This window comes from Octopus sinensis, linkage group LG2, assembly GCF_006345805.1.
Source record: "Octopus sinensis linkage group LG2, ASM634580v1, whole genome shotgun sequence".
In the NCBI taxonomy this organism is placed as follows: Eukaryota; Metazoa; Mollusca; class Cephalopoda; order Octopoda; family Octopodidae; genus Octopus; species Octopus sinensis.
In genome coordinates, this window is record NC_042998.1 from 64,365,065 (window position 1) to 64,388,697 (window position 23,633).

Here is a 23,633-nt window from a genome sequence, read left to right on the forward strand (position 1 = left end):
GCCGCTGGATCAGTTTTCCTTCCTTCTGAAGTAGATATTTTTGCAGTCCTATGGTGGTTATTTTATAGTAATTTTCCAGCTGTATAAGGCCTCTACCACCTTCTATACGTTGTATATATAGTCTTTCTATGTCAGATTTTGGGTGATGCATCCTAGATCCTGTCATTATTTTTCTTGTTTTCCTATCTATTTTGGTCAGTTCATTTCGTGTCCAGTTAAGGATATTGTAGCTGTAACTTATAACTGGGACAGCTAAAGTGTTGATACCCATTATCTTGTTTTTAGCATTGAGCTCTGTGTTTAGTATTGATCTAACTCGTCTATAATATTCTTTTTTTATTTTTTATTTTTTATTTTTTATTTTGTCATTTGCAGCGTATAGTTTTAGGTCATCCATATATAAAATGTGGCTGATCGTTTTGCCGTATCATTTATATCCGCATCCAGTTCTATTTAGCATATCAGATAGAGGTGACAGTGCCAAGCAGAAAAGAATTATTATTATTATTATTATTATTATTATTATTATTATTATTATTATTATTATTATTATTATTATTATTATTATATTATTATTATTATTATTATTATTATTCTACGTTTGCCTTTCGCTTTATGTTTGTACAAGTTGTCTCCAAGTCTCACCCAGAGACTTCAAGAGACAACAGGTTGGAAGTTCACGTTGTGGTTATGCCTAGAGTGTCATATATTTGGGGTTTCTTTGGTGTTGTACTTGTGGATGTCTAAAAAAAAAAACATAGAAAGTATTTTGCGTAGGATATGAGCAGTTCACATGTGCACTATCTTTTGAATTTCTGCCATTTTGGGGTTTCCTGGTATCTGAGTTAGATAGCAATCAGCCCCTTTTGCTATCATTCCCAGGGCACTTATGACAACGGGTATTGTTTTAGTCTTCAGGTTTCACATTTTGCTGATTTCTATTTCAAGATCTTTATATTTGCTCAGTTTTTGGTAAGTCTTGACAGATAGGTTTATATCGATTGGGACAGTCATATCAATGAGGAGGCATGTTCTTTGTCTGAAGTCTTTCAATATGTTGTCTGGCCTATTTGCATCTATCTTTCTGTCAGTTTGAATGGGGAAGTTCCAGAGGTGTGAGATGTGGTCATTTTCAAACACTGGAGGTGGTTTGTGTTCCCACCAGTTTTTTTCATGGGGCAAATCCAGGTTTTTGCAGATTACTCAGTGAATATATTGTGCAGCTCTATCATGCTTGTTAAGATACTCTGTAGGCGGTAGAAGACTGCATTTGGAGACAACATGATCAATGGTTTCATTTTGATGTTGACATACACGACATGTTTGGCCACTGCCGTTCTTTAATATGTTGGTCTGGTAGTTTCTTATTGGTAGGCATTGATCTTCAGCTGCTATGATAAACCCCTCTGTTTCAGATTTTAAGCCAGACGCCATTAGCCATTATTGGGTCAGGGCTTTGTCAACATCTGCATTATTCGCTCTCTTTGGGTATTTGCCATAGAGAGGTTTTTCTTGCCATTTATCATTCAGAATATGTAAGGTCGCAGTTTTAGCATGGGTTTTCATGCCTTTAGCTTTTTCTGTGCTTGTTTCTTGTATGTCTATCTCTAATTCCGAAATTCGCTGTATTCGGAATTCACTTTGATGTTCCTTTGCCTGTTTTGTTACTGAGTATGATGCTTTCTTGTTTTCATGTTTTGAGACAAGTTTTAACATCCAGTCCTCAGTGTTTTTCAGATAGGTGTCTAGGCCAATTGTAGCAATCTTCATTGTCATTGCCAGTTCTAAACGTCCACAGCCTCCCTCTTTTCTTGGCAGATAAAGTCGTTCTGTATCTGCCTTAGGGTGGTGCATTCTATGCATTGTCAACAGTTTTCGTATTTTTCTGTCAAGATTACATATTTCAGTAATTGACCAGTTAACGATATTGAAATTGTAAGTCACGACTGGCTAGTGCATTGATCGCTTCGATCCTGTTTCTCGCATTCAGCTCTGTCTTGAGTATTGCTCTTACTCTGCGATAACATTCTCTCCTGATCCTTTCCTTCATCTGTGAATGCCTTATTCCGTCCCCTTCAATTACCCCTAGGTACTTGTAGCTCTCCGCTGGGTCTAATTCTTTTATGACATTCTGCTGGTCATGGTTAACGTTAGAGGTTTCTGTCATTTTTCCTTTGATAAAGGTAGCTTTTGCACATTTATCGAGGCCAAATTGCATTCTGATGTCATCACTGAATTGTTTGACAATCACTAGTATGCCCTTGAGTTGTTGGTAATTTTTTCAAAGAGTTTTAAATCATCCATGTAAATGAGATGATTTATATTTTCATCAAATATCTTATATCCGTACTGCGCGTCATTGAGCAGTTTTGAGAGAGGTATTAAGGCAAAACAGAAGAGGAGTTGTGATAGTGAGTCACTCTGGAAAATTCCACATGAAATTTTTACATCACCAGCATTTAGATATTCATTGTCACTGTTCAAAGTTAGTGTGGTTCTCCATGATCTCATACTTACAGACACAAAGTTTCGCAGATTAGGTGCTATCTTATACATTTCTAGGCATTTCTTAATCCACCTATGTGGTAGGCTATCAAAAGCCTTTTTATAGTCTATCCAGGCTATTGATAAGTTTTTGTGTCGTTTGTGACAATCTTACTGATGAGTAGTTGATCTTTACAACCGTTATTATTATTATTATTATTATTATTATTATTATTATTATTATTATTATTATTATTATTATTATTATTATTATTGTTGTTGTTGTTGTTGGTGGTGGTGGTGTTGTTGCTGTTGTTGTTGTTGCTATTATTATTATCATGATTAATATTATTATTATTATGACGGCGAACTGGCAGGACGGTTAGCACGCGAGGCAAAATTATTGCCGGCATTTCGTCCGTCCTTACGTTCTAAGATACGCACTTGTGTCGATATAATCGACTCATTCCCTACCCACAAACGTGAGGCCTTCTGCATTTAGTATACATTATTATTACTATTATTATTATTATTATTATTATTATTATATTATTATTATTATTATTATTATTATTATTATTATTATTATTGTTTTGTTGTTATATTCATTATTATTATTTGAATTGTTATTGTTGTGGCTGTTTAAGTTGCTTTACTCTGCTTGTTGCCATTTCTGTTTGTTCTAATGAGTGATTATATATTTGCGTGCACCTTATACGCAATTGTTAATTTATTATTCTGTCTTATTTTAACCAGCATAACACTAGTATTTATAGATTTTGATATCTAAATTGTTAATCGTATTCGTTTCAGTTTATATCGGCACCTATTAACATTAGCCTGTAGAATAAATAACTGCCATTTTGTTTTTCACTGATATGTATTGTTATATCTTTAGAAAATTTGTTATATACAGTGAAGCATGTTATCTACCCATACCTAGTTTAAACTCTTGCTATATATTATAAAATATTCCTCCACGTATGATTTTACATGACAGTGTTAAAACGCTGTAGAAAGAAATGTTCTCTGTTATAATGTTGTGGTTTACGCTTATTTGATATTATTGTTTTATCTTTATTCCGCTTGGTTGAACGAAAAATTAACGCTTATTGTACACACAAAGATAATATTCAAAACTGCATCAGACTCCTATCTTTAGTCGTATAATTTATCTTGTTTGCCCTTTCTCATTCTACTTCAAACTTTTACCAGGGTCGATTTACCATCTTATATTTCCAGGTATATCTGTGGTAGCATTTTATTAAATTGTTTATGTCTTATATTATATCATAGATCCCGCACAACATTTCTTAATTTATTGTAATTGAAACAGGGTTATTTAGTGAATTACGAATGTAGCTTTACCATGCATTTCATTATTTACTTTCCAATATTAATAGAGTGTTGAGACTATCATCATATCATAACAAAGAGAAAATAAAGGATTTTGTTATACTTCATCTCGATCTTCGCACATAGCCTTGATTTCTCTATAAATTTAGCAAATTCACATATAATTTTGAAATATGTGAATGTGCGTGTGTTCGTATATGTTCGGAATATATATATATATATATATATGTGCGTATGTATGTGTGTGTTTGTGTGTGTGTGTGTGTGTGTGTGTGTATGAACACTGAAATCATTTAATGCTTTACGATTATGTTATTAATACCCTCGCTGCAATGTTGTGCGTGGGTATTTTTCTTAATCAATCGTCAAATATTTGCGAGTCAGAAACAATCGAATAAAATTGATATTTTCTGTCGCCCACTATAGTAATTCAACAAGATAGTTGCTAATGATGGCTTAAGGAGACATTTTTAGTAGCTACTACTAGGATAGCTGCATGTATTACTCGATTTGCATATAAGAACATTTTGTAAAAATGCGTTTTCAATATATACTTCATTGGTGGTAGACGAGAGCAACAGTTAGATCGATGATGTATGTAGTCATATCATTTTTTTCTCTTTCGAGATATGTGGATAGAAAATCCGTTTATTGATAAATCATGTCTCTTCAATATATATATATATATATATATATATATATATATATATATATATATTGTGATAATGTGAATTGCATAGTCTTAGTACTTCACCCTCTATTTTACTGTCTAAATTTGATATTTACCTACAGTTACGAATAATATGCTGCTTGAGGAATGAAGTCGATCAGATCGACCACAACCATCCTCCAGAATGTTATGCCTTCAATGAGATGATACATTATGTTTTTATATATCAGTTCAGATTTCAAATATATGATTATGTCATTATCACTATCCATTATCCAGGCGCCGATAGAGGGACGATTCCAATACCCTAGATGTTTGGCATTGCACTTATACTCAGCAATATTTATATATATATATATATATATAGAGAGAGAGAGAGAGAGAGAGAAAGAGAGAGAGAGAGAGAGAGTGAGAGAGAAGAAAATAAATCTCTCCCTTTACTAACTAGAGATCCAAAAATGAACGACATCCTGAAAACAAACAAACTCATCAAAGGCAAAAAACAAAACAAATCGCTAAAGAGACTACTAACAAATGCGAAGCTTTACAAAACAACCACGAAACCAACGGTTGAAAAATGTGGACGCCCGAACTGTGGCACTGCCCCCACCTGCTTGAAGACTCGGATTTCCTTTTCAAACAAGGACAGTGGTTTACAATTAAAACTAGTTTCACCTGTGCCTCTGAGAATCTAATTTATGTAGTAACCTGCTCGTGTTGCAGTCATCGGTACATTGGACAAACGAGTTTAACTTTGAGGTAGAAAATCACTCTGCATAAGGAGCAAATCCGTTTCCCGCAATACAGACAAATTCCTCTTAGTGAACACATAGAAGAATGTGCAGGTAATATCAAACCAAATTTTTCAATCTTCCCTTTCTACCAGTGCAAAGACACAATCTCTCAACTAGAACGCTTGAATAAAGAAACTTTTTTCATTGAAAACTACAAAACACGTTTTAATATGCACACATAACTAACTTTTATATTTTTACATATTACATCACTGTACATAAATCTGCTACTAAGCAAGGCAACCTTTTTTAAACCTGTCTCCTTTCTCTACGCATATTTATTCCCCACCCAAAACCTAAACATTTATCTCCCTTACACACAACAATACCAATAATAACAACAAAGTACCTCCGTTTAGTTGTCAACTTGTAAAATCATTCACTCGGGAATTTCATTACAAACAACATGGACGAAATTGCTTCTTAAGAAAAAATATATATTCATATAAATTAAACATTATATCATGAATAGCGATTGCGAAACCGGTCGATACATTAAAAATTCTATTATAACCATGTAAGTGTGCTTATTTTCCTGTTTTTATTTTCTTATATATATTACAATCCACCACGTGAGAACAATTGACATTCCTCTTTTCTGTTACTACTATATATATATATCCACATATATATCCCACTTCTCCATATATATGTGTTTATATTTCTAGCTATTTGGATCCCTATCTATTCCTCAAATTACACACACACTCGCGTATATATGAATAAATGATCTGCTTTGTGTTACTCTTTCTGCTTGCATTTTGCATTCTTGTAGTTTATTTCGTTATATGTAAGATGTTATGTTCCCTTATAATTCCTAAAGGCCATTCTCCTTCATATTAATTATTGCTTCTCGACGCTCAGTCCTCCTTTCACCATCACGTTAATCTACACAGAAAACGCAAGTCTAACTGCTAACCACAAGAAGCCCCTTCCTACGAACTACAATACCCATAGCTGTCTTTACGATTCCTTCCTCTTGTACTAGGCCACCAAACTCTGCATATTGTTTTCCATTTTCTCCCTTTCGTTTCCATGATCTTCACTTTCTTTCGGTACAGTTAAATCAATACTGACTACACTAAGTGTACGAGAACCAAGTCGGAACCGCGATACAAGAACCAAGTCCTATTCACTATGTCTCTTGACAACACCTTCTGGGTGTCTGTCACCATCACCATCAGTAACCCATAAATACCAACTAAGTGTACACATTTCTCATATATATTCCTATTTTTCCCTTCCTTACAAATTTAATACGTCTCGGCAACTGTGGTGTTTTATGTTTGAGACGTTGAACCTCCTCGCACGTATCGTCTACCCGCCTATTGCCAGGATATTTTATTGTGTTTCTGTGTATAAACTGGGTGTTGAGCTCAGGAAAAATATAGAACACACACACCTACACATTCTTCCACTTCTTGCTGAAATTCCCGCCTCCACATCTTTTAAATTTCACAGAAGATGGTACCATATGAAATGTGGAGATAATTACAAACCGGATTGCTTCTGAGGAGATTCAAACTTTCCAAAACGTGCGTTTCTTATCAAATTTGTCCAATGGTATCCATGTGTACATAGGTCTTTGCTTTGCAACCCTCCTACAAATGCCTTTCTTCCCGCTGGTATATTTTCCCATCATGCCTCACTTTTCCTTCCTGTAATGCAAACTCAAAGATTTCTTTTGATGAAAGAAATTTCAGATAGTTTTCAATATAAACCCAAAGCCTTATTCCTCTTAGCATTTAGAAAAACAAAAATTAACTACTTTTTGTACCACCCTTCACTTGAAATCCATTAAGGAGTAGAAGACTTGTGTTGCAAAGTGTTGGATGCATCTAGGGACCTTGCTGTCCTTATATACGATAACACTGCTCCCACTTTAAATTCAACAATTAGGTTAAGTGGGAATTACAATTTCCTTGAACGGCCAAATAGAGGACATCACAGCTCCCAAACACTTCTGTTATCAAACATTCATTATCTGATCCATGCGCGAAAAATATCGTTTATATAGAATCCATACACTTCACAGCTATTCTAATTGCCTTGCATTTTGAACCGACAACTTGTATTATTCTGTACCAATTCATATGGATCGCTTACCGCTTGTATCTATTGCCATTCAGTTGTGAGTTTAAAAATATTACTAGAAAACATACAAAGAAAACCGTTGACATGAAATTTCACATTTCTAACAGAGTGGTGCTTCTCTTTAATATTTCATTTTTTCTTGTTTTCTATATTTTTCGCATCTACTCGTAATACTCGAGATGCACGTTCTTCATATATCTCTCGATAGTACGTAATAAATAATCTCAACAGCAGCTGCGCACTCAAACAGTATGTGAGCTGATAACAAGCTTCTTTATGATCATACCATTCCATCTAATCTTCTCCTGTACATGAGTGATAAAACAACAAATATGAATATAATATGATTTATTGTGCAACATAATACTTCTTTTGTTTCCGCGAACGTAGGAAGTGTGTATCCCTCGTAATAACCTATCGTGCAAGGTTTTCTATTACGTATGCAAATATGTTAAAGTCAGTAGTTTTAGGGATCGGTTCGTTTAATTTTTCGTATAAATTGCTATATATCTATTTATCTCTCTCTCTCTCTCTCTCTCTCTCTATATATATATATATATATATATATATATAATATATATATATATATTAGAAGAAATGAGGTAATCAGAAGATCGGATGGTTTATATTTACAGATATTTATTTATATATTACATTTTTTACATATATATCATATCACTTAGATCATTAGCGCTTTCTCCTATTCTAGTGGGGTTTTCAAATCAAAAAATTATTTTGATTTGAAAACCCCACTAGAATGGGAGAAAGCGCTAATGATCTAAGTGATATGATATATATGTAAAAAATGTAATATATAAATAAATATCTGTAAATATAAACCATCCGATCTTCTGACTACCTCATTTCTTCTAATATATAATACCTGTACATCATCTCCAAACCTTCCAATTTATATATATATATATGTATATATATATATATATATATATTGGTCAAGCTTAGATTCGAATGTTGGAATTCGAAATGGCGAATACCATAGACGACTACCGTATTCTGTGAAGAGACGTGCGGATAGCGAAAGGTACAACTTTTGTTTTAAGAATTTCACAAAGATTTACCTATTATCTCAGAAATAACCAACATCGAAATCTCGCTATTAAAAGTTTGCTACTCTAAATGAAACAAATATTTTTGCGAAATTCCCGCCAAAGTTCCTGCAGAAACCTTTGATGATTTTTACCAGTTTTGATTAATTATTTAGATAAGCATTTTCACGCAGACTCATAAAACGGGAAGAATACATAAAATTCCATGGTAATTTTGTTTAGATTCTACAACGACTAAGCAGATCATCATTAGACAGGAACTGCATTGAGAGGGAAAGAAACCAATAAGAGGAATTTCACAATGGAGGAGATGATATTATATACACAACAACATATCTTCAAGGACTTGCTAGTTTGGAACTAACATTAAAAAATCATGGTGTGCATACATATCTCAGAAAGATTCAGAGATACCTGAAATGCAAACAGTAATGGGGTCGTCTAAATAATATTTAATTTATTGGCAGTTGTTTAAGTCGGCGTGCGGGCAGAATTGTTAGCGCACCGGACGAAATGGTTGGCACCATTTCATCGGACTTTATGCTCTGCGTTAACATTCCGCAGACGTCAAAAACCAAATTACTAGTAATGTTCTGGGGTCGATGTAATCGAATTAAACCCTTCCTCCCCAAAAATTTGCTGGCTTTGTCCCAAAATTTCTGCATAATACCTGCGTTCTATACATTTTGCGTTGAAGACGAATCTTTAGTTTTGGCGTACATACAAGTTCAGTTTTATTCCTATCAATTTACGCAAATCGTTTGGTATTTTGCAATCGAAATTGAGTATTTCAACCAAGAGCTTGGAGCAGTGTATTTCCTGCAGGCCTTACTGCTGTTTTCTGGCATGTAATATTTCGGCTGTTTCATATGTACTTTTATTCATCTTAATAATCTTATGATTAATAAGTTTTATAGGCTATATTAATCTTACGATTCCTTTTTTCTGATGTTTAAATATAAAGTTGTATATATATATATATATATACAGTGAGAGAGAGGAGGGGAGAGAGAGAGATAAAAATTACATGGTAAAGGATGCGTGACGTTCAGTCATATATAAATAATATATATGTACAACAATAAAGTGCGAATTACTAGTACATGGAACTTGAACTATTCTTTTGTTCAAAGAAAGACACAAATGGAAAACAAAACAAACACAAAGTCCTTTTTTGTTTGCTTTGTTTTCCATTCATGTCTTTCATTGTTCGAAAGAATAGTTCATGTTCCATGTACTCGTAATTCGTACTTTTTTGTTGTACACACTTCATGACGTCCTGTGTCCACACATGCATATATATATATATATATATAGATCTAAGTTTGTACATAAATGCATGTATATATGCACATATATATTATTTATATATATATAGTTTACATTCTTTAATAATCTTTCGGTTTCTGTTTCAGCTCCGTTACATCTCTCTAAAATTATTCAATTTTAGATGGGCGTATATTTATTTGTTACTTTATATATATTTATATATATATATTTACTCAGCCCCTCAATCTCCCTAAATATATAGACGCGAACATTAGAAGTATAGTCGCAATTAGTTTAGTGTAGAAGAAAGCGTTTGTAGCTACGGTCAGGTATATATATTTATAATTTACATCCTGTTAATAATCTTTTATTTTCTATTTCAGCTTTCTTGTTAATAATCTTTCATTTTCTATTTCAGCTTCGTAACCTCCTCTCTTTCTCGTCTTTCTCCTTCTGTCTCTTCACTTCTCTCTATCACACCATCGTTCTTCTCTGAGCCGTTCAATCTTTCCTTGTCTCTTCACTTCTCCACTTCTCTCTGTCACACCATATTTCCTCTCTCAGGCTCTCAATTTTTCTAAATATGTAGTCGCGAACTTTCCCCTCTTACTCTTTTCTTATCTTCTCTCAGCTCTCAATCTCTCTAAATACATAGACACTTTCTTTCTCTATTTCTTCTCTACCCTCTATCACACTATTAAATTTTAAATATAATTAGATAGATAAATAAATAACATATCCCAAATGCCAAGAACCTGGAGAAGTAATGAATTGGGAATGCGCCGACGGAGATAATCCGAACAACATAATTACAGCTGCGCTTAAGAGCAGTGGATATAAACAAAACCATAGTTCAGATAGAGCGAAAGAAGCAGGAATTTATACGCTCCTATGCACTCATAAGATCTCACATTGGCACGCTTGATGTCATCTTTGACAACGAACAAAGTAAAAATGGCAAGCATGGAGACGCGGGTGCTGATGAAAGTTGTCACCCCCACTTGGTAGACACCTAAGAAGAAGATTCAAGTGAGAAACCTGCCCGGGAAGTAAACCCAAGTGCAAGTGCTCCTACCAGCACCAAAAGTCATGGAGATGAAAGAGCCAAAAAAGAAATAAAAGGAGGAAAAACTAAAACAAAAAGAAAAGATGAAACAGCCAAAGAAGGAAAAACTAAAACTCAAACAAAACCAAAAACTGAAACAGCCAAGTATAGAAGCAAACCTGACTATCCATGTACCAAAAAGGATAGAAACAGACAGCGCACATGAATGTGTAAATTCTACCTTACAGGTGTCTGCTGGCATGGAGAGGAAGGTGCAGGCTGCCGTTTCGCACATCAAAGACCCTGTCACAGAAACACGAAACAGGTCAGAAACCAACTACCAATAGGAAAAGGGATGGACCACGCACCACCTGCACCAAAACGGAGGTACGCAGATGTGGTGCGCGCTACAAACCGCCAACATGTTATTGAAAGGGCAGCTGCTGAACAAGAATCTTTTTTGTGCATGGCACAAAAGATTGTACAGGAGCTAACCTGGCTCCATCAAACTCAAACTCGCAGATGGGACTATACACAATACACAAGACCACCACAGCAAATAGACCCAGGGTGGACACCGCCGGCAACAGCATACACCTCACCTCGATGCTCCTACTGAACATCAGAGGACTGCTAACACTCAGTAACAGGACAAAAATCCCGTTCTTGAGAGACTTTGTTGCATGCAATCAAGCCTTATGCATAGCACTTACGGAAACACAGCTGAAACCGGACAGAGCAGATGCGGAAATACACATACCACAGTATGTTGTACTACGGACCGACAGAAAAGAAAGGAGTCATGGAGGAGTTGCTATGTATATCCGTGAGGACCTCACACCCCAGGTCCTTTTGCCATACTCAAATTCGGTGTGTGACACACTAATTGTACATATAAGGCAACTTGGTGTAGTTATATGTGCTACATATCGCCCTCCAGATGCCCCAAGCCATGTAGGCAAGTTTGAAGACTGCCTTATAAAAGTAGAAGTTCTAGTCACATTAGAACAACACATAAGTGTACTTCTTATGGGAGACTTCAATCTACCCAATGTCAGATGGCCCGAGGGCCTTTCTCGCCCAGGAATGACATGATGTGAACGAAGACAGATGAGGTCCCTCCTGAACCTCATCAACACTCTGTACATGGATCAAGTAATACTTCAACCAACCAGGGCATGTGACATGCTGGATCTCTGCTTCACAAATAATATGGATGTTATCCATAATGTGAAAGTGATGCCGACACTACTCCCGGATCACAACATGGTATAGCTGACCATGTACGGGCCAAAGGAAAGCATGGGCATGCAGCCTACAAGAAACTCTCTGAATCTTTCCAGCTTGAACTTCCATAAGGCAAACTGGAAACAAATTGAGAAAGAGATCCTCAGACAAAACTGGCCTGAATGTCTATCCTCGCCAGACATCGACGTGAAACTTCAACAATTCATGTCTGTAATGCAAGCCATATGCTACAAATGTGTCCCAGAAAGAAAGGCCACCGTACACAAGAGCAAAATCCCCAGAGAGAGGAAGATTCTAATGAGACGGCGTACAAAAGTTTCAAATCGCCTAAACAAACAAATTGAAAGCAGTGAAAAGTCCCGCCTGAAAATAAAAGTGTTGGAAATTGAAAAATGTCTGCAACTCTCCCATGAAAAATAAAGAGCAGACAAAGAAGCCTGGGCTATAGACGACATAAAATCTAACCCCAGAGCTTTCTACAGGTATGCAAAAAAACAGCCACGGTGCACTGTAGGATAGGGCCACTCCTTGAAAAGGATGGCACACTCACAGGAAATCCAATGAGGGTAGGTGAAATACTAAATGAGCAATTCAAGAGTATTTTCACGCCACCCCTAGGACATTTTCAGGTCAGCAATCCTACTGACTTCTTTACCACTGCAGATATAAAATCAGCGATGATTGATTACATCAATATAAAGGAAGACGATGTAATAAAGGCTATTGATGAAATGAAAACAAACTCAGCTACTGGCTCCGATGGATTCCCAGCAATCCTTCTAAAAGTATGTAAGAGGGTCCTAGCAAGACAACTGCAGTTCCTCTTTCAGAGCTTCCTTGCAACTGGCAAACTTCCAAGAAAGCTGAAGGCAGGTAAAATACGCCCTATTCATAAAGGAGGCCAAGAACTACAGACCTATCTCTCTGACCTAACACATCAGCAAGGTCATGGAACGAATAGTCAGAAGGAAACTAATAACCTTCCTTGAAGAAAATGACTTGCTGCCTGACACCCAACATGGTTTCCGACCAGGAAGAAGCTGCTTAACTCAGCTCCTACAACTCTATGACTGGGTGATGAAACGACTGCTCAACCACTCAAATGTGGAAGTCATATATCTCGACTTTGCAAAGGCCTTTGATAAAGTCGATCATGGAATGCTATGTCACAAACTGCGTGATCTTGCATGATAGTTGGAAAATTGGGAGAATGGCTTCATGACTTTCTGAAGGATAGAAGTCAGGTGGTAGTAGCCAATGGGGCCACTTCCATTAACACGCAAATAGTGAGCGGTGTTCCGCAGGGCACTGTTTTGGGACCACTACTGTTCATAATGGCCCTCTCAGACATGCCCTCAGCCACGCAGAGAGTCACGATCACAAGTTATGCAGATGATACAACAGTTTCACAGGCAATACAGAACCCTGAATACACTAAGCACCTGCAATGTGAGCTGGACAAAATATACAAGTGGGCTGAAAAGAATAGCATGCAGTTCAATGCTGAAAAGTTTCAAGCTCTATGCTATCAGCACGCAAAACTAAATACATTAAACCTGGAGGGACTGTAATCCCAGAGGCACAATCAGTGCGAGACCTGGGTATTTACATGAGTAATGATGCAACCTTTCATGTGCATGTTGCTAAATAGGCAATGAATTATAGGCGGCTGACCAGGTGGATTCTTATATATATATATATATATATATATATATATATATATATATATATATATATATATATATGTATGTGTGTGTGTGTGTGTGTGTGTGTATATTTTTTATTAGGGAATAAATATTCCGGCATTACAAGGATTCTAACAAAACGAGTTATTCTCAATGAGGAAATATATTTATTCCAGGCTTCAGCGGGGGAAGTTGAAATTTGATATTATTGTGATGAGTGGTCACTCTACATCTATCCATCGCTACAGGTTTATAGCTTTATGTTTATAGTGTGTATGTGCGTGCATATACACACACATACATATATACATACATACATACATACATACATACATACATGCATACACAGGCATATGTACGTACATGCATACGTGCATACATACACACATGTATGCATACATACACACATACATACGTACATATATATGACGAACTAACTGTTACTTTCTCAGATGCAGCACGGATTTTTGTCAGTGAACAGGTCGCGGATTTTAGCGACGAAAATATTTTGACAAATTAAACTTAAATGTTGAAGTGAATCGAACGGCTTTTGTGTGTTTCTTAAATGGCTTATAAACACCTTCCACGCTGTAAATGTTTTCGTTTCAGCACACGATCTCAGATCAAATTACTTGCTATGCGAGTACATCTCCGTAATATATATATATAATTTTCTTTTATTCCTTTATAGTTTCAGCTAGAGGCTGAAGCGGTACAGGAGCTGTGCCATTCAGTTTTGCTATCCCCTTTCGGTACAGTTTTGGGTTGAAAAAGCGAGCTGGGCGATGTTCTTCTTTGTGCCTCCTGCCGTGATGGGATTTCAGGCAGAAATTTTCCACGTGCGTTTTGATCGTTTTCTCATCTACACCTAGTAGAACACTTAAGTTCCTTGACACGATGTTAAACAGTTGTAGTCCCCTGAAAACCAAGACATTGCAATACTGACTCTCTGTCTGAGATTAAAATGACGGTATCTTCGTTATTATGCAGTGCCGTCCACTTTATTGGTTGGTATAACTTTCAATTCCAATGTTAGTAGCTAAACCTAGAATCTTTTATATGTATATTACAACATACCTTTCTCGTCTTTTCTATATTGAGTAGAGCTTCATTTCTTAGCCCCTCCTAATCGCTCATCTGTTCCACCGAGTCAACTTTCTGTATGTAGTGGCGCTGGATTGCCTAATGTTCCGCCATTTATTCCTAATTATCTTATATATATAATTTATCCCTAATTATCTCATCAAATAGTCAATTTTAGATCACAGATGTTTCCTTCCTCTCTTGATATTATTCACCCATTGGGAAACAGTCTCATCGGGAAATAAAAGATATATAAACCAAAATGCCGCAACATATTTATTTAACCTCGTTTGAAGTAATGTTAAAGACAACCATCTCTATATGTGATCTGTGACACACTTTATAGCGTTTAAATTGTCATTTAGATGATCTGGATTCATATTTATTTGTTTAATTGAAGAAGCCCGAAAAGTGATAACCGTCATTTCATTTGGGAAACTCTTAGTTTCAGAGGCAGTAGAAGAATCATTTCTTGCGATGAGAAATTATTTCAAGCTGCGTTCCTATCATTATATGCATAAATATCAAAATTCGCACGCCTCGTATAAATCTCTGTTGAACAATCCATTTCCCTATATATTGTGTGACACACTTCATTGAGTATGCATTAGGCGACTGTTGATCTGGATTTCCATGCGTTTGTCGCAGATTACAAAGTGCATGAATAGGCCCACTACAAAGCTCACAGCAATTAAACAGCAATGAATTTGAATGACAAATCAATGCATTACACAGATATTTCTGTTTGAACATTTCGCTTAAGTATATACATATTTATATATGTGTTTGGATAGCATACTTCCTTGTATTGTCGTGTGTTTACATAAGTATATGTTTACATATATATATATATATATATTATATATATATATATATATATATATATATATATATATATATATATATGAGCGTCCAATAATACTATACGTGTTCCACGTCCTCGCGTTGTTGTGTTTTCTCTTTGTGTTTTCATGTTTGGATTAACTATATCTATCTCTCTCTCTCTCTCTCTCTCTCTCTATATATATATATATATATATATATATATATATATATATATATATAGTGTGTGTGTGTGTGTGTACGTATGTATGTATTACAAGTTCTCATATTAATGAATATATATATATATCGGAAAGGACAATGTAGAGAATTGTATCGTTTTCGGCCTACAGCTACATCTCGAGAACATTGTACTTGCATTCATCCTATAGCTACATATACCATCTGTTACCACTTCATCGTACGTGAGGACGTACTGTACCAGACTAGCCAGAAAATGATTCTTTTTATCGGATTGCATTAAAAATCGAAGTAACACTGGATGTCCTTCTCTAAAGTACAGGAAAACTTTATATGATTACGACCATTTGCATAAAAGATATTTTTCCTTCAGACTTAGTCAACCTCTTTGCAGTTCTTGGAGTTGTCTGCAAGCTGATAATGAAGAATGAGTGCGATTGCTGTATTGTTCTTTATTTTTTTTTGATAAATGAAATGATAGAAATGCTTTATTTTATGAAATTACATTTACTTACATAAGAATAGTAATGCAAGAGTGGCTCTGTGGTAAGTTTGATGTTTGTTAAGTTTGCTTCCCAGCCACATGGATCCGGTTTCAGTCCCACTGCATGGTGCCTTGTGTCTTCTCCTATAGCTTCGGGCCGAACGTCCCTATAACTTTCGCAGGTTGGCCTAAGAGACAGATAGTATAAGTCCTAAGCCTATAAAGATTAAGTACTTGGGTCGATTTGTTCTACTAAAGGCAGTGCTCCATCATGGCCAAAATCAAATGACTGAAACAGGTAAAAGAATAAAAGATATCAGCACAAATGTTTGTTTGAATTAGGTTGATGAAAAATATGTTTAACGCTTTTAACATGGCATATCAAAGTATACTATTCCTATACAAACTGATAACATCAACCGTTCGATCAGTGAATGACATATTGCTATTTTTATTTTATTTAGGAGGAATTGCGTGCTTGTATGATGGGCATGCCGTTCTGTTTCCAGGGTGCCTTAGCTTTCGAAGAATTCCACCAAGAAATTTCTGGTAAATGTTGTATAATTGCCCAATGCTCCAGGGGCTAGTAATTTGAACGTAGTTTGATGCTAGCACCGCTGTAGTAATCTTGCGTCTCTAAAATAACCGATATACTAAATAGTTCTTTAGTTGTAACACTTTGGACTGGTTCTTATGAAACAGAAAATTTAAATGCACCACACAGTCATATGACTGAAGAGGTGCTACATCATCATCATCAATCGTCCGCTTGCTTGAATGCCAGATACAGCGAGATCACTACTTTGGTAATGTATTCCAATATATTTCTAAGAAACCTTTATCATTGATATGTATTATGAAGAAAAATAAACCTGAAGCCGACTACCAATTACTTTTCAATGACAGCTTCTAATTGCCGTATTCAAATATGTGAGATATGAACAGCTATAACTTGAGTTTCTTCCAATACCCAAAGGATGTCCATTCTATTCTATAAATGTTTTCAACGTGAAATTGAGGACATATTTGTGTGTATATTCCCCTCGCGTAAGACGCAAAGCATTGAAATTAAGTCTAGGATTAAGATGCCTTACTATCAAGATAAATGATATATTGTCCACGTTGAAAATTGAAATCACTGTTCAGATGGAGTAGTGCGCAAGATTTGTACGTGTCGTACAAAATGAATGTGGGCGACAATCAACGCTGTTTTGCATTAAATGGACGCATTATCTACAATCCGAAACACCAGCCTTCGTTCCAAAATTCATGATATAAATTACCCTTAGCCGAATGACTGTAGTGGAGGAATGTTGTCTTCGTGAGTGTATCAATCTAGGCACAATTTCTAGGGTGGTATTTCGCCACGTAGATTTGCCAAGGCAAATAAATATATCACGGAAGCCATAACTGGAAGCAAATGTCGCCTCATCTTCTATGCACTAAAATGTATTACAGACTTACATTGAACGAAGAGGGCTTCTTAACCAAAGGGTTAAATGATTACGTGCATTCTTTGGTAATTAACTCATATATATATATATGTGTGTGTGGTGAGGCAAATCGTTGCTAAACCCTTAATTACTTAGTATTACTTAAACTTTCCTCGAATGAGGCTTTTACATGCCGAAATCTACTTGGTAAAATTAATGATTATTCCAAATTAATTAATTTCACCCTATATTATTACTGATAACCATATTTCATCCCAGTAAATGACCACAACATCTTGTCTTGGCTGCACGCTGGTGAGAGGGGTTTGGTGACACAAACTTTCATTCACACTTTGAATTTGGTGATACTGGTAACGGCTTTAGCTCGCTCTGATACTGAGTTGAGATGATGTCTTCTAGTACCTCGAAATTCAATATACAATTATTCATAATTGTAGTGTCCTACGCTGATGAGAAAAGAAGTTGGGTAAGACATAATTATCTAATTCTTATGCTTTCCTAAAACTTAATTTCGAAACGTACGTCCGTAGGTGACTTAAAATTGTATGATAGATTGCCGTCATTTCTTTCTCTCTTGCCTGTCTGTGTTTGCCTTTCAAGTGCTGTGGTTTTACTGAGATCTCCCTTTTAGTAAAAAGAATAGCTATAACTCTTTGACTGCTATTTCTAAATTCGGTGTGTGGTGAGGCAAATCGTTGCTAAACCCTTAATTACTTAGTATATATATATATGTATGTAGATAGGTAGGTATGTATGTAATCTTCCAATTCTAATTTTGAGACTTTGTATATATACACATTTTATTTATTCTGGTTATATCATTTTCAGTAATCATAAATTTTATCTTTATCCAAAATAACAATATTGTTAATATATACAATCATCCATAATACACCACGATAATTTCCTCTGTATTAACAACATAGGTTTTATTAGCGTCTTTCCCCTTTAACTGATAATTAACATTTTGATTTGAGGCCTTCCCCTACCAAGCCTCCTTTAAAGGCACTTTATACTAACCCTAAAAATCTTGACAATATTTATGACCATACTCAGCAATGTGCTGTGAACTCACTCCTGCCCTCCATTCCAAACAGACACAGTCCTCTAGCTTTAAATTTGGTAGTTGATAGAAAGACGAATGCATTAAAAATGAAACACAACCCATTACAAGCTATGGCACCAAAAACTTCATGCAATTCTTAGAAGTGTAGAGTATTCATAGCTACATTAATGGAAACATGAATTATTTTCGTCTTCTTGCTCTATTAGAGAATTTGTGTAAAATCATATTAATGTGTCAAACTGATTAAATATTCTATTTATTCATCCAGCGGGGGATAGCCCTGCGTTTAAATTGATGTAATTAATGCATGTTTTAATTAAATGGAGCCGCTTGAAACGGTCGTACTGTATCACATCTTAATATCCTGTAGCTCATTTTAATTTTATTCACCTTACTTTGAATTTTTACGGAAAATACCGCACTGATTTGGTGCTTAAACTTAAATACATAATTCTTCTGAAACTCAATTATTTTCTCCTTCTCTCTCTGTATATATATATATATATATATATATATATATATATAAATATATATATATATATATATATATATATACATACATATACAGAAGTATATATTTATATACATACATACACACACACACATAAACATATATATATATATGTGTGTGTGTGTGTGTGTGTGTAAACATGCATAGATATGTACATTATAAACATACATGCATATACAAAGAGAAACAAATTATTTTCACTAAACCTGATTAGTACATTGCTAGGGGTAAGAGGTAGAATGTCTAATGCTGAAGGAAATGCACATAAACGTATGGATATATGCTCACAGGTGCTGCAATCACCCAAAACACCGACTCGAAAATCCCATTACACCCTTAATCACACTTAGAAACAATAATAGTTTTCCTTTACAGCATAGCATGGCGCAGATCTCTTGTATAAAATGTTGTATATAAACGTACACCCACATACACACACACACACACACACACACACACACACACACACACACACACACACACACACACACACACACATATATATATATATATATATACACAAACACACAGATATAGATCGAAACAATTTGATTTAAGTTGATTGGTACGCAGCTGATAGACTTGTAAAATATTTTAAAAAAATTCTTCCTTCTTTTCTCGTTTTCTTTTCCTGCACCTGCTTCATATTTGTTCTTCCAACCGATGGCAACAGAGATGCAGTTCACCGCTTTGCACCAGGAGGAATCTCCGTATCCCGAGAGCCTTGAAATAGCCAAAATTACGGGCCACATAAAAATAATCATTATATATTCCCTCAGATCATCCAAGACAAATCCCTCTCTATCAGGTGAGCTAACAAAATCGACTTCCTCCGCAAGAAACTGCTGGCTTTATACCAAAATTTGAAACAATATTTCCGTGAAAGTGGAATACGTTAACTTCCACCGTTCAAAAGTAGAATCGCCCACTGAATAAGCTGTAGAGGGAAAATATTTTTAGTATGATAAATCCGCTCTAAAGAATACGAGTATACAGCTTAAAGAGTCGATTTATTTTCATTAAATTTTCGATGAATAAAATAGATGTCTGTGTGTTTATTCGTACCACCAACTAGAATCGATCAAATAGTCATAAATATTGATATTTAAAACTAAATGTTGATGCTAAATAGAAGTAGAGATATATTCTAAATCGAAGCTGCTTAATGTTTGCACAGATACAGATATATAAAAATATAAATACACTTTTAGAAACATAATAGATCCAATTCATGAATGTAAATGGTGTTATTGACCTCCGAGAAATTGATCTTTTGCAATAAAATGTAATAACTAAAAGGTGTTTGCTGTTAGTTCGTCATTGAAACATTCGCTCCTATTTGGAAAACATTTCCTTTTTTATAATGTTCTTCGAATGTTGCCAAGTGCAGTTGTTCTAAAATATGTTTGGCTGAATTAGGAAATCATTGATTCCAAATATAATATTGAATCGCACGTAACAAATAGGAAAATAATAAACAATGAAATGCAATAAAAAATATATATATAAAAGCTTTGTAAATCAGGAAAGTGTAAATCGAAACGTTAACACATCTAAAGACAGAAAGAAAATATTTTTGAACTCAAAATTGAGAAAAAAATCGGAAGTGCACCAAGAATATTAATAAATGCTACACGTTGATTCCGAAAATTGTGCCTCGAGACGTAATCCGTGAACGGAATTTCCATTTCCATTGATATTTCCAGAAGCTGTGCCAATAATTACAACCAATTATCTGTAATAATAAAAGAGAAATAGTTTCTACAAAAAGACAAATACCGCAACAGAGTAAAGTACGTGGATACAAACGTTTGAATAATTCGAACTTTCTTTTACCATGATCATGATCATGATTACAATCATGATCTTATTCATGATGATGACCCTTATTATTATTACTATTATTATTATTATTATTATTATTATTATTATTATTATTATTATTATTATTATTATACCTTCGTAACACAGTGTAGGTAAAAGTGCACCGGAGACTTTCGTCATGTATCAAGTCACAACAAGGAACTTAGGCTGCTTTTTGCAAGACATCAATCTTGCATGATATTTTCAGTTACCTTAAGAAGTCTTGAAGTTTCAATGGGATTGAGCCCAACGCTCCGATCACAACTAGAATCACTTTTACATAGCCCTCTCGCATTCCATACTGTTTTGCCATTTCCAATTTTTATTCGGAGTTCTTGGTGATTTTTTTCCACCTGTTTATTCACAACATTCATATCATTTGGTATGGCTACATTAATTAACTGACTGTATTTCTCTGTCTTATTCAATATGACAATATCCGATCGACGTTGTTCGATTACAGGATCCGTCTGAAAGTCATAGTTCCAAAGTATCGTTACTTTTCCATCCTCTTGTATAACTTTACTTGGTACATGCTCACACCAGTTCTCTGTTACTTCATATTGGTATTTACAGCATAAGAGCCAATGAAGGTACACACACACTTCATCGGGGCGGCGCTTTTTTGTGCAAGGTTCTCATATCTACTTTCCAGGTGGGCAACATTTTCCACACTCTTTCAATAGAATCTGCATTTCTGGGTGTCAGAAATTTTATAGATATTATACTTCACCGAATTGGTAGCGAAAGCCTGTTCTTGTGCAGGAATTGATCAGGCTTTCGGTGGTACGCACCAAATCACCTCGCTCTTAATGCAGCCCACGATGCTGTATTGTCCTTAACGTCTTGAGTATTACTTTCAAACTGCCCATGCGGTAGATTTACGAACAGGTTGTATAAATGTTTGTGCACTGGGATCTCGCTGGAAGAAAGGTTGCTTGATCAACGACCTCAGGTCGAAAGCTATGGATGCCGTTATTATAAACAGGTTTTCCGACACACATGATCTAGCTTCTATGTTCAACAATTTTGAGATCTACGTATCTCTTAGTCAGCTTGGAATGGGAGGGTGTGTAGTATTGCTGCTTTGGAAATGTCTGGATGTCGAGATACGGACGATTTTTCTGGACCTAGATTTCAAGTCTATAGTCCTGGATGTCAGCAATAGCGAAGGTTTTGTAAGTATTTCGTCCAGCATCCTAACAATTCTGCCAGTTCAATAATAATTGAAAAGAACATATAACATGATACGTTAAGCTGTAAGCAGCAAGCCGGCTACGCTTTCAATACTGGACATCATGCGATATTAAACGATTCCGCTAAGAGGCCATTTACTTTGAATACTCAACAGATGTCATGATTTGCAGCAATCCAGGTTTTGCAGACTGAACTGAAACTGGTCGCCTCTTTTGATTGATCCATATTGATCGGGGTCCTCTCCATGACAGGTTCCTCCCCCTCCCTTTTATGAGGTACCACGTGATTTAGAGGATGTCGTGGACAGATTTCTTTAGGATAGCGCATGTCTGTGCTTTATTGCAGAGCTTATCGAAGACAAACACCAGTATTTTAGTTAAACCTTCACTAAAGTCTTATAATCTGCGTTCAGCGAAGTGTTGGGCCTAAAGTTATCTATGTGGTCCCCCGTTCCTCTTTTTCGAATCATTTTACAGCACCACAAACACGCATCAGCTCACAAAACTGGGGAATTCTCCCGTTCTGTTGTTAGTTGTAGTAAACATCTTCCAAGAGGTCCCCGAACAAATCTGGCACAGTAAGATAAGGCTTGCCGAGTAGACTATCCTGACGCGGAGCCTTTTTTCTTATCTAATCACTCATTGCGTCCCGTATGTCTTCGACTCAAACTTGTATTTCGCAGAAATCTGTATCTCTAGTCAAAAGGCCAGCTATACTGCTGATGTACGAGGAGGTAGAGTCAATCGCAGTCACTTACCCTCCGGGTGCCTCATACAAATCGGCAAATGCCGTTCAAATTCTTCACATATCTGCTTGGATTTGAGTAGCATGTACCTGTCAGGAGCCGAATTCAGGCTTTGTCGCCACGTTGCACCTTTGTCGCCACGTTGCACCTTTGTCGCCACGGAGCACTGAATAGTTTTCGTGCCCTTATGCCTTAGCGTACGGGCCTTAGCTCTGACAACGGAAAGTTGGTACTTGGCATTGAAGGATTAATCGACAGCCAATCTTGGCGGCAACAGGCTGGTCACTATGCCTCTTCTAAGTGCCTCTCCTAGCTTCCTAACTAGGTATCCTTCTATCCTAGATTTCTCTGAAGCTAAACTCTAATAAACCGTACCACTTCTACACTTTTCAGAGTTATCCGCTATAAGTTGTTGACGATTGCAGCCGACAACCTCCAACGTACTGCTCTCTGAAAACTTGACGTTACTTCTGCTATGACAGACACTTGAGATCG

General features: G+C 35.8%; 1 long non-coding RNA gene across 1 annotated transcript; it reads left to right on the plus strand.

Moving 5' to 3' along the window:
• The first annotated feature begins 578 nt into the window (after window positions 1-578).
• LOC118768058 lies at window positions 579-23,633 on the plus strand. Its single transcript, XR_005003977.1, has 3 exons — window positions 579-773; window positions 8,933-8,940; window positions 23,621-23,633. It is a non-coding gene; the product is annotated as an uncharacterized LOC118768058 (long non-coding RNA).